This window comes from Lolium perenne, chromosome 7 (genome assembly GCF_019359855.2).
Source record: "Lolium perenne isolate Kyuss_39 chromosome 7, Kyuss_2.0, whole genome shotgun sequence".
NCBI lineage: Eukaryota > Viridiplantae > Streptophyta > Magnoliopsida > Poales > Poaceae > Lolium > Lolium perenne.
In genome coordinates this window covers 40839230-40849517 of record NC_067250.2, presented here as the reverse complement: position 1 = coordinate 40849517, position 10288 = coordinate 40839230, and the positions used below count along the sequence as shown (strand labels likewise).

Here is a 10288-nt window from a genome sequence, read left to right as displayed (position 1 = left end):
GTCGCGAACACTCCATATGCTATCTTTTGGTACTGAGGATACCTTTGTTTTGAGGGCGATAAAACTTCGCTAACGAAGTATACTGGCCTCTGTACGCCGTGGAGTTTTCCTTCTTCTTCCCTTTCAACAACTAGCACCGTGCTCACCACTTGGGGCGTGGCTGCGACATACAGCAGGAGAGGTTCCCTTTCTTTTGGCGCCACCAAAATTGGTGGTGTCGAGATTGTGCGCTTCAAATCCTCGAAAGCTCTGTCGGCTTCTTCGTTCCACTGGAATTTATCTCCTTGCTTTATCAAAGCGTAAAATGGTAACGCTTTTTCACCCAGCCTAGCGACGAATCTGCTCAAAGCTGCGACTCGCCCAGTTAGCGGTTGTATCTCCTTCAACTTTGTTGGCTTCCTCATTGTTATGATAGCTTGTATTTTGTCGGGATTTGCTTCAATCCCTCTTGCTGAGACTAGAAACCCCAGAAGTTCTCCTGCTGGGACGCCAAAGGAACACTTCGTCGGGTTCAGCTTCAGGCAGAATTTGTCGAGGTTATCAAAAGTTTCTTTGAGATCCTCGATCAGCGTTGCCCCCTTTTTTGATGTTATGATGACATCATCAATGTACACTTGCACGTTCTTCCCGATCTGTGTCGCCAAACACTTCTGCATCATCCTCTGATATGTTGCTCCCGCATTTTTTAAACCAAAGGGCATTGTTCTGTAGCAAAACACGCCGTAAGGTGTAATAAATGCGGTCTTTACTTCATCTTCTTCTTTCAATCTGATCTGGTTATAACCAGAATATGCATCCAGGAAGGAAAGACGTTCACATCCAGCCGTGGAGTCGATAATTTGATCGATCCTCGGGAGGGGAAAGTGATCCTTTGGACAATGTTTATTGAGACACGTAAAGTCGACGCACATGCGAAGGACCTTAGTGTTTTTCTTCGGCACCAGCACAGGATTTGCTACCCATGTGGCTTCTGTGAATATCTCTTTGATAAAACCAGCTTCTTGTAGTCGATTGATTTCTCGATAAAGATGGCTTTGCGGTTTGGTTCCGAAAAACGCCGCAAAGGTTGTTTGATTGGTCTCGCTAGTGGATCCAAGTTTAGGTGGTGCTCGGCAAGTTCCCTGGGTACTCCTGGCATGTCAGCTGGACACCATGCGAAGATTTTCCAGTGCTCACGGAGGAACTCGACGAGCGCGCTTTCCTATGCGATATCCATGTCGTTTGCGATAGATGTCGTCTTTTTCGGGTCTGTCGGGTGAATCTGCACCTCTTTTGAATTTTTCTCGGTACTGAAAGTTGATTCTTTGTTTGGCCTTCCAATGTCTGGTAGTACGTCGTAATCCGTCATGCTTTTTGACGCCAAGTACTCAGCTTGCATCCCGAAAGTTTCTGACAGCCGGTGAAAATCCTTGTCGCATTTATCGGCTAAGGCAAAGCTTCCTTTGACTGTGATTGGTCCCTTTGGCCCAGGCAACCTCCACAACAGGTATGTATAGTGTGGCACCGCCATAAATCTAGCATATGCTGGTCGTCCCAACAGAGCGTGGTACTGCGACGGAAAATCCACGAATTCAAATTCGAGCCTCTCGATTCTATAATTTTCTCGGGTCCCAAACTGAACGTCGAGATTGATCTTTCCCAATGGATAACTTGGTTTCTCCGGTGTGATGCCGTGGAACCTTGTGTCTGTTGGTTTCAAGTTTGCTAAGGATATGTTCATCTTCCTCAATGTATCTGCATATATAAGGTTCAAGCTGCTGCCGCCGTCTATGAACACTCGAGAGACATCAAATCCCGCGATAACTGCTGGCAGAATAAGTGCTGACTACCCTGGTCGAGGAACTTGCTGCGGATGATCTGCTATTGTGAAGCCGATATCTTGTCCTGACCAATTAAGGTACTCAACTGTTGGTGGAGGCATTTTCTCTGCCATAAACACCTGTCGTGAGATTACTTTCTGAGCTCTATTGGACGGCCTTCCCTTCTGAATCATCGACACTGCTCCATTGGAGTTAGGATCAACATAAGGTGGTGGTGCAGGTGCTGCCGCTATTCTGAGCTGATGCCGATTGTCGTCTGTGATCGCGGGAGGAGGCGGCAAGTGAATCTCGCTTCTGGGTTCTCGAGGATTTCTCTGTGCTGCCCGCGCGTTAGCGTTTTCTGCATACCGCAACATTGCCTGAAAATTTCGACAGTCTTTCTGCAAGTGCCCTGACTGTCTTTTACCGTTGCTGTCGAGGAAAAAGTGCATCTGGCACGGTCCATTCATCATCTCTTCAGGGGACACGAAGGGTCTCGGGAACCTAGGCCCGCTATTTTGCCTGCTGCGTGAATCATCCCTGTTATCACCTCGCTGTTCATTGCTTCTCTGGTAATCATCTCTGTTGCTTCCTCCTGTATTTGTCCGAAAACCTGCCGAAATTTGTCCTGGAGCGTCATAGTTCTGGTACTGCCGAGGAAATCTTCGCCTCGGTTGATAGTTTCGACCACGGTCCTCCTCTGGCGACCTGTGCCGTTTGTTGTGGACAGCGTCTTCTCCATCTGCCCATTTATTTGCTATCTCCATTAACGCGGATACTGTCTTTGGATTGGTCCTTCCCAAATCCTTGACAAAATCTCCACGCCTGACTCCTGCTACAAACGCATCTATCGCTCTCTCGTCAGATATATTTTCTGCCGAGTTTTTGATGATATTCCACCTTTGGATGTACTTTCTCGTTGGCTCATCTGGCTTTTGTCGACATGCTCTCAATTCCTCTAACGACGCGGGTTTTTTGCACGTGGATCTGAAGTTCTTGACGAACACGTCCTCGAAACTTTCCCAGCTGTCGATAGATCCTGGAGTGAGTTTCTTTATCCACGATCGTGCGGCTCCACTCAGATGCACCTGAATGCTTTGCATGGCTGTTGCCCTGGTTCCTCCCGTGAGCTTCACTGTCTCCAGATAGTCGACTAGCCAATCCTCTGGATCTTGAAAGCCGTCGAACTTTTTGAAATTATCGGGTAGCTTGAATCCTGAGGGGACTCGAGTTTTTCGGACTCTCCTCGTGAAGCATGGCAAGCCGCACATATCTTCGTCGTTAAGCTCCGGAGATTGCCGATGATCCCTTCTGCTTTGTCGTGCTCTGTCGACTCTTGCTTGTGCTGCCGTATCTCATGCTCCCCTTGGTCCTTCAGGGGCTGCCGCCGTTGCTGCTGCAGGTCGTGGACTATTTTGCCTTGCTGTTCCTTCGGGAGGCGTTGTAACGAACGCTGTCCCCATAGCTCCAACTCCTGCTATCGCCATATTGTATAGTGTTTCCCTTGGATCACCTGGAGGTGGTTTAGACGCGAGGATAAAAGCTTGTGTCGCCATATACCCAGCTTCTGGTGTCTTAGGGATAATGTTTCCTCTTGTGTCTATCGACATAAAGGACATGTCGAGGTTTTGAACCAAGTGCTCTCTTTCTGCTTCGGGTATGTGTTGTAACCTTGATCTTCCTCTGTTCCGAGCCTCCCTGTGGCTATCACCCGAAGTTCTAGATTGTCGACTCAGATCTGCCCTTCTCCCGCCGGATGCGTGTCGCTTCCTTTCTCCTGTTCAACTCAGCTGTCTGTTTTTCCAATTCCCTCGCAGCTCGTGCGAGCCTATATTGATATGCTTGCAATTCTTCTGGTGTGGCTGTGGTAGCCATTGGTTCTGTGCCGTTCATAGCTCTCGCGGCTCTGTCCCACGCTGCTTGTGAAAGTTGAACTCTATCTCGCGGCTCTGGCCCGACGTATTTGTTGCCCAGGCCTTGTCGCAGATTGGAGGGATCGACGTATGGATTTCCCGCATCGTCGAAAAGCCTCAGATGTCTCCTCTTGATCTTCAATGGCGTAAATCTGATGATACTTTGTACTCGGATCTACGTTGGGTTTGGTGACATCATCGTTGAGATTGATGAAGACTTTGCCCACTGTGATAGATTTGTCGATGAAGTCGTAACTGTCGACATCGCTTGAGCCATCGCTTATATATGAGTCCGCAGATGACTCAAACGACATGTCGTTGAAGATCTTGGCGAGTTTCTCTCTTGTTCTGGTGCTGACGTAACGTGTCGCCGAGGTTTCTTCTTCTCCTGACTCGGTTGACGACGCATAGCTTGAAAAATCGGTATCGACCTTCGACGATCCCGACGAAATCGGAACCTCGACACGATACGATCCTTCCTTGTCGACGCGAAAGTGAAACCTTCCGAACGTTATCTCCATGGGCTCCGCCAGATACGCATATGCATCCAAACGGGAGGGTGGGTGAGGAACAAAATCGACAAGACCAGCAGCGATCTGTTTACCTCGATCCATTGTGTTGCTTGCGGTTGACGATGTCGAAGATCTTGAGCGTGCCATCGAGATCAGATCCTTACGCCTCTAGTCCCCACAGACGGCGCTGACAAGGGATTAACTTGTCAATGCCTATGGATTGTAGGCTAGGGTTTAGTTAGAAGTAGAGGGTAAGTAGATCTCGAAGGTTTCAGCCGAAAAGTACTCGACGATTGTGAAAACTAGGGTTTGCAGACAATGATTCGGTTGATTCTTCGTCCCTCGACTCCCCCTTTATATAGGAGGTGGAGTCGAAGGATTCGTGTTGTACAAGTTTACAGAGTTCGGGACGGTTTCTAACTCATCCCGCCAGATTACAAGTAACACTTCCTATTACAACTCTATTTCTTCCTTAAACGCATCTTGGGCTCCCGAATCTTCTTATTCTTCGGGTAGTGGGCCTTCAATAAACCCCGGGTACTATATTCGGCAGGCCCATTTGGGATGCCTATGTCAGTAGCCCCCGAGATTTTGCTTGAATTGTAAAGTCAGGGAAAATCTCCACTGTTTATTTTTACCCGAAAGCCTTAACTTTCTATATTTCTTCTCATAAAATTCTATATTGTACAGGGATATTGGTAATTGGGGCTAGTTCATCTGACGGATCAGGTACTAGTTAACTGCTCTAGTGGCAATCCGCAAAAACCTACTTCAAAATCACGTCCCTGGACATGATCTCGGGATACTGGTGTAAACTTCGACAGGTGCCGCTTAAGGTCTTACCATTCTGTCGAGTCCCAGTCAAATCTATCGGGTACCTAACGCGTCCGTTAGGATTTTTCTTCGTATCTGTTGATACGGATAAAAGTAGCAGAGCGCAGTCTTTGGCGATGCCACGCCCAGCAGAATGGATTCTGGGGTCTTACCTTCGCAAATTTGCGGCATTCAGAAATTGATCGCAACTTTGGCGTTCTGAGAATATATTGTCGAGTGCTTTTCCGGCTGTTGGAATGGCACATTTTATTGAGTCAAATATGACTTATATTGTTCTCCCGATGGGAGTATATGTAGAGTTAATTATAACTCGAAATATACTCTCTTGCTCTTCTATTTTTCCTTTGTTAATTTCATCGGGCACGCGAACAGCGTTCCCGATGGGAGTAGCCCCCGAGGCTACAGCCAAGAACTTGTGCTTGGTTGTAGGCTCAACATTTTATTCCACCTTGTCGCTATTTTGTCATTATTTCGCAATATGAACTCTTTCCTCTTCTTCTTCTTCTCTCTCTTTATTTTTATATTTCTCGGGTGCGCGAACAGCGCTCCCGATGGGAGTAGCCCCCGAGGCTACAGCCAAGAACTTGTGCTTGGTTGTAGGCTCAACATTTTCTATATTGTCATACTCGAAATTTTACTTTTTGTCGGAGTAGCCCCCGAGCATTTGGGCAAAAACTTGTATTTGATCAAAGGCTCTCGAAGTATTGAATATTTCATCCTGTCGCCAATCTCTGAATACTTCCTTGTCGACATTCTTCACTTAATCAAATTTACTTCATCCTTGACAAGTAGTCGTGAATTTTCTGTCCTCAGGTCCATTGCTTCCACCACGTTGACACGTCGTGCAAGTGGGGGACACACGTCCTCCGCTTTTTCTGGCGCACGTACGGTAACGCCTATCTCAGTAAAAATACCTTTTTACCCTTGTTTCTAGAAGATCTATTCTCACCACACGATTTCTCCATCCAACGGCACGCCTGCTTCACCCGATTCTTATATAAACCTTTCTTCAACCTCCGTTCATCCCTCGCTTGCGCCGCTCATCTGTTCCCCTTCGCAAAACTTCTCCCGCGCCCGAATCTCTCCAAGCTTCCGCACTCACAGACCTTACTCGCCCATTGCCGTTGATGCCACCGCGCACGCGACTCACTCGCCACAAGACTCCGGAATCCAAGATGGCTGTCGAGGATCTTGAGTGGGAGAGATCCAAAATCTCCAACCAAGACACCAACATGCTGAAGAGGCTTGGCCTCATGAAGAAGGAGGACGCCATCCGCTTCCCCAGCGAAGAAAGCTACCCCAAGCCTCCAATGGAGTACCGGGTTAGTTTTGTTGATCATCTAATCCGCGGCCTTTCGACCCCAATCCATGATTTCCTCCGCGGCCTTCTTTTCGTTTATGGGATTCAACTACACCAGTTGACTCCCAATTCCATCCTTCACATTTCTATTTTCATCACGCTTTGCGAGTGCTTCCTTGGAATCACTCCTAATTGGATTCTTTGGAAACGAATTTTCTCGCTCCGCCGCAATGGCTCCCACAACGTCACTTATAACATAGGTGGCGTTGTAATCTGTGTTCGTACCGATGTCGACTATTTCGACGTCAAATTTCCCGACTCTGTCCAAGGATGGCGCAAAAAGTGGCTCTACATTCACGAAGAAAGCGCCAATTCTGTGGAGCACAACATAGTTCCTTTTGACGGAAGTGCCAGGATTCAGCGTCGCCGTTCCTGGGATGCCGAAGCTTCTGAAGAAGAGAAAAAGGCGACAGAGGCGCTCATGGCTCGTATCCATCATCTTCAAAACACTCGAGGCAAAGAGCTATCTGGTGTTCAAATTACTGCCTACTTCCTTAGGATTAGAGTGCAGCCTCTTCAGGCTCGCAAAAATCCCCTTTGGACGTATTCTGGTGAAAATGACGCCAACAGAGTTTCCAGTGATCTTTCTGTAAAGGACCTGGAAAAATTGGTTCGAAGAATTTCTCGATTAGGCAAGAAGGATCCTATTCCCTCCTCCTGTCGAGTGGAACCATACAGTGCTTCTAATCCTCTTCCCGAGGTATTTTGTCTTCTCGAATTTCTATCTTGTTCTGAACTGTTCCTTGTATCTTATTGCAGTGGTATCTCACTTATTCTCTTTTGTCACTATTTCCTTGTAGAATCATCCTACTATGGCTTCCCTTCCTCCTCTTCCTGAGGATGGAGAGGTCGAAGAAAGAGCCGTTGTCGATGATGACAACCAGGAGACCCCCTCTTTTGTTAATGAACCCGCATGATTCTCGAAAATCTGCGGGATCTACTGAGAAGGATGCTGCCTCTGAAGGTACAACATCAGCACAATCTCCTCCTCCTGCTGTTTCTCCGAAGAGCAAAAGGAAAAGGAGCAATGCCGAAGATTCCGGGACCTCGAAACCCGAAGAAACTGCTCCTTTACCTCGAAAAGCAGCTTATGATCCATACATCGAGAGTATCATCAGCTCGTAGGTTCCTTGCTCTTTTCCTTTTCTATTTGAAGAATTTTATTTTGCCTTGCTTTTTATGCTGCCACTATTTTGTCACAGTGATGATGAAGAAACACCAACTTTAGATGTGGCTGCTCGAACGAGCACGTCACATACTTTAATTATTTCAGAAAAACCAGTTGAAGGGGAGGAATCGTCGCCTCCTCAACAAAATGTTGATACATCTACTCCTCCTTCGAGCCCCCGTGCCCCTTCACCAAAAAGGGCACGGGTTGAAAAGATTGTTGATCCTGCCCCTCAGTTGGGCAGTTCGTCGACTCTGCTCTTAGATGATGTAAGTTTGTCGGCATCTATATTTTCCTTATTTTGTTTTTTCACACCTTTTCTCTTTTTCATGCCGACGTTTCTTTTGATGTACTTACCTTTGAACAGCCAATGATCAAAGAGCTTCTTCGGATCGGGTCCCAATTTGTTGGGTACCGTGAATATGCCGCCAGAGCCGAAGGTAACGACTTTTATACTTGCTATTTTTCTTTGACTTTCTATTCCTGTTGCTTGTCGCTATTTTTTGATCTTTCTTTTCTTTCTTTTTCATATCTCGACGTAAAAACTTTCGTGAGGCCAACGAACGTGTCGACGCACTTGCTCAAAAACTCGAGCAAAGTGAGGCGGCTCGCAAGAAAGCTGAACTTGCTGCTAGTGAAGCCAAGGCCGAGGCTGATGAAGCCAAGGTGAAAGCTGCTAGTGTTGAAGCGTTGCAGAAAAGTCTCACAGATGCTGAATCTGCCTTGAATGAGCAGAAAACTGCACAAGCTGCACGTGAGCAAGATATCATCAAGCGCTTGAAGTCGCAAAGTCGACGTACGCTAAGTAATATCATCCATCCCTTCTGTTTTATTGTACGTCCTGTTTCTTGGTTTTCGACTAATGTTCGGTCTCATGTGGCAGCCCAAACAGACCAAGATTTTGACTTGGAAAATCCCGTCAAGGACCCTCTTCTTGACGCACTTTCTCTTCTGGAATTTCATGGGCGTGAAATTCGCGAAGGCGTGGCCAATGCCAGTGCAAGTTTGTCGGCGTTATTCCCCTACTTCTTCCCGAAGAAAGAGGAACCTTCGACTTTCCTTGCCCTTGCCAAGCTTTTCAATTCGTCGGAAGACCTGGGATTGAAGATGCGTCAGGAGAATATGAAGGTTGCTGTCGAGAGTACTGTTGCCCTGGTTGCTGACAGCCAACAGACGCTTGATTGGATGAAGGTTGGCGACACCAGTCAGATAGAGCAGTCAAGATGGAGGTCGCTGATCAAGGCGGCCAAGCCCAACACGAAGAAGATCTTGGCGTATCTGGGGATCAAGCCAGCTTCAACTCCTAGCTCCTCGAGGCCGGAGGTCTAGTTGCATGCCTCTGTTTTTCTTTCTGTTTCTTTTGCTTCTGTCGCCAAAGTAGTCATTTGGCGACACGTACTTTCTTAACTCCACTGTAATGCCCTTGTAATTATTCCAAGAGATTAATGAAGACTTCTATTTTTGCTTGTTATTTGATGTTGTCTTGTTTATTTTTCAGTTGATATTTGATAACTATACTCCATCTTCTGCTCCTTCCAATGTTTCGCCTTCTTCTTCCCGCGCGAGGAAAGCTTTTGGTGATACCGCTCCTGTCGACGATACCTTGTCGCAAGAACTGGATGAACTTCGGCAACAACTTCAATATGCGAAGAAGCAAACACTTGTGATGATGGAGCAATCTCGTAAGTCATCTGAAGCCGAAAAAATTGCTCTTCAACAAGCTCACGAAGCCGTGGCTGCTAAGGAAATTGCTGCTTCCGAGGCTGAAAAGGCAACTACTCGAGAAAATTTCATGCTCGAATTAATGAATGAAGCCAAAGGCAGATATGTCGGGTATGCCTGTTTCGTCATTGATATTCTTTATCTTCATGCTATTGTTTCTTAGAGGTTTCCACTTCTTTGTTTTGATAGGTGCCTTTGTTGATGCTGCTGCCGAGGAAGAGAGGGTAAATGCTAGGACAACCCTCCTTGTTAATCTTTCCCTGGACCATGGTTCGTTGTTTTGGGCTACCCCAGAGGACCCGCCAAATTGTCAGATTTCAAGATCGCGCCTCTCAAACTCGCGATTTCCTTGACTTCTGTACCAAGACCTTGTCCATGGTTTACAACTCCATGTTTCCTCGGAACGTCCAACCAAAAACTCTTCCTGAATTGATGGAAAGGTTCAAGGATGCTCGCAGTATCCATGATTTTGTCAAGGCTCAACTAGTAGCTGGCGCCAGATTTGCTCTTATCATGCTCCAAATCTGCCACTCGAAGCTTGACCTTACCCAGGTTGTCGAGAAAGTTCACCAAAAAGTAAAACGTCGGAGAGTTGGTGTTGACAGGATTAACACGAAGGTTACGCCTATAGCCGAAGAAATGATTGAGGACCTACTTCGGATGGATGCCGACTTTTTTGCCGATGGCCATTATGCCGATTTTCTTGGTGCTGCTCCTGAGGAAAACAGGGTTACTCTTGATGACATATTGAATCAAGACTAGTTAGTTTCTTCTTGTAGATATTTTTTCTTTGTAATCCACGACTATATTGTAAAGCAATCATTATATTTCTCTGTTTGTTTAGCCCCCGAGTGTTTCGGTGACTCTTTACTATATTTGTATACTTGAGGTTTTGAACCAAGGCATTTATATATTTAAGGCGAATATGAGCCCCCAAGCTTTTTATTGAGTACTATTTTGTATTTTTGTTGACTCACGAG

General features: G+C 46.6%; 1 long non-coding RNA gene across 1 annotated transcript; it reads left to right on the top strand.

The window, feature by feature from the left end:
- Positions 1-7691: 7691 nt before the first annotated feature.
- On the top strand, positions 7692-8026 carry LOC127316098 (uncharacterized). The gene is made up of 2 exons (XR_011749176.1): positions 7692-7855; positions 7954-8026. It is a non-coding gene; the product is annotated as an uncharacterized lncRNA (long non-coding RNA).
- The last annotated feature ends 2262 nt before the right edge of the window (positions 8027-10288 follow it).